Genomic DNA, 2,783 nt, shown 5'->3' on the forward strand with positions numbered 1-2,783 from the left:
GGCTTCCGATCACAAGAAATTTAAGTGTTTATAAATTATAATCTTTTACACATAAATTTTCCAAGAGAAGTAAATTAATTGTATGTGGTGAATATATAAATGAAAAAAATACATATTTAATTATCATGAACAATATAAACGTTGTCAATTCTAACTATGAAAAATGTAAACTAATTCAATACATATTAAAGAAAAGATTAGCTAAACAAAATTATCCAAAATGAGTATTTTGTTAGGTAGTTTTGTTGAATATTTTATAAAACTTTGTAAAATTAGTATAATTTTTTATGGATATTAAGTTAATTTACATCTTTTATTATTAAAATTGTCGACATTTAAAATTTTTATAGTTAGAAACGATAGTTTACTCAATGAATAAAATAAATAAACTTTAAAATTTACTTGACAAAACAAGAAAAATAAATAAGTATTTTATTGATAAAGAAATAAATTTAAGATTTCTGTAATGCTTTAAAGATGCAAAATGTTTTTATTTTATATCATCACTATCTGTTGCTTTTGTATAGAATAAGTGAAAAATTCATCTGTACTTATAATTTTATATTAGACATAATTAATTCACAGTACTTTTTCCTTTTGGATTGTATTAGCGGCTGTACTTATTATTCATCTCATATATGAATAAGTTCCTAAATTTTAAAAATTTATAAATATGTTTGTAATCAGGTCGTTCCACTAATTAACTCGATGATAAAGAAATTATTTGTGATGACATCGCGCTCAGCCACTCTAATACATATATAAATAAAGGATCCCGCTAGGGAGACAATGGACTATTTGTACAATGTGTACAATGGGCTATTGAGTTACAAAATGAACATCAGCTTCAGCTGATGAGAAAAGGTAACATTAATGATTATATCTCTAATACTCTCTAAACTTCTATTGTACACATTATATAAATATTCCATTGGCTCCTCATACTTTCCCATAAATATATTACAAATGAGAGTAGAGCAAGAACCGAAACAATGCAATCAAGTTTGTGACTGAAGAAAAAGAAATCTATTAATATATAATAGGAGAGTAGTAGAAGGTTAGTTGCTTGATAAGTGGTAGTTTGTATAATTGATAAGTGGAGGTTCCTGTAATAGACATGTGGCACATCATTAAAAATCTATAAAATATAAAATAATACAAATTCAAAAAGTTCTATGAAGAAAGTATTGGGCGGAAATTTTAATTGAATTCAAATTCAAAACCTTTATTGATTTTCTCTTATATTCTCATATGTGTTTGTATGTTCACGTTTCATGCCGAAATTTAAAAAACTGAGAAAGCAAAAATTTAGAAAACGAGAAGGAAAGATGAGAGAGATGCAATTCTTGGCAGGGATGGCGCCTGTAAGGGAAGACTTCTTTGGCGACGTCATAGAGAAGAGAGGGTTAAGGGAGAGAGAGAGAAAGACAACGAAGCAAAATGATGACAGAGGCCATGCCGCTGTTGGATCCACATAACAGCTTCCATCGCAAAATAGCGTTGTAGCCGCTCCTTTGCCGCCGCCGGCAGTGGGTCCTGCGAATGCGCGTTGACCACTCGCTGATCGCTCGGTTACGTTAATTATAGCCATCCTCAGGATGGTTAGTTCTCTCGCTCGCACACAATTTGTTTTGTTGGAAACGCTAATTGGAATTGAATATGGCTTTTAGTGTTTGTGTGTTTGTGTTTGTGTATCTGATTTTCATTTTCTGTATTATTTTTAGATACACTAGGGCTGCACAATTTACAGTGAAGTATGGAGAGCTAAGTACATATAGTCTCTCATCATCTATGTTTTTGATCCTCCCTACTTTTCCCAAATGCATGGATGCAGATACCAAAGGGGTATACTAAAAGAGCGGAAGATAATTATTAGTGGAAAGATTCAGTTCTAACAGGTAACATTTAGTTCCTATTACAGGACCAAAGAAATATCTTATCAAAAGACCCTTATATTGATACATTTCTCTTGAATGACACTAGAAAAATGCAGTTTATGTGATCTGTGCTAATTCCAAATCAATTAAGAACTGAGACTCTTCTGCTGTAATTTGTTTGCAGCTTACAGCTAGGTGAAGGGTTATTTTATGTGAAGCAGATGCTTAGCACAGGATGCCCTCTCAAAGTTCGTTCTTAATGTTTATTTTGTTATGTTTAACGTCTATTGTCTTTTCACTTGATAATATTATTGGTTAAATTTTGTTACTTTCTAGCATAAAGTATGAGAATCCTTTTTTGATTGCAGTTGGGAGAGCATCTGGCAAAAAAAGAAAACATAGTGGCATAGGCTTCGGAGCAGTTTCCGTTAAGAAGACAAGAAGTTGGACGCGGCAAGTTGACCATACGAGTGAAGAGAACATAGAGATCTGAGATGCTGTGATCCACCATGTTGCAGAGGTAATTTACTTTTTAAAAGTTAAAATAGTCACACAAACACCTCTCTTGGTCCAACATCATTATGGATCCGAATTGGAAGAAGAAAGAAGGAATTGGAGCATGCACTCTTCAGTTACCTACTCCCTTGGTTAATGGAATTCAAATTTTAATACAATTGGTTACACTCCTTGGTAACCGAAACTCACAATTTAATTTAATTTAATGTGCATTAAAATTTTTGTCTCTTCTATCTCCTCTCTCTCTCTTTGTTTTCGGTCATATCATTTGTCAGAGAAGAAGATAGAAGCAAGAAGAAGTTATCAGAAGCCCATGAAGAAAAAGGCTATCAAATAGAAAGGCTACTGAAGATCTCTCTTCAGATGTGAAGATATGAAGAAAATAAAAGC

This window comes from Arachis ipaensis, chromosome B09, assembly GCF_000816755.2.
Source record: "Arachis ipaensis cultivar K30076 chromosome B09, Araip1.1, whole genome shotgun sequence".
NCBI classification, from domain to species: domain Eukaryota; kingdom Viridiplantae; phylum Streptophyta; class Magnoliopsida; order Fabales; family Fabaceae; genus Arachis; species Arachis ipaensis.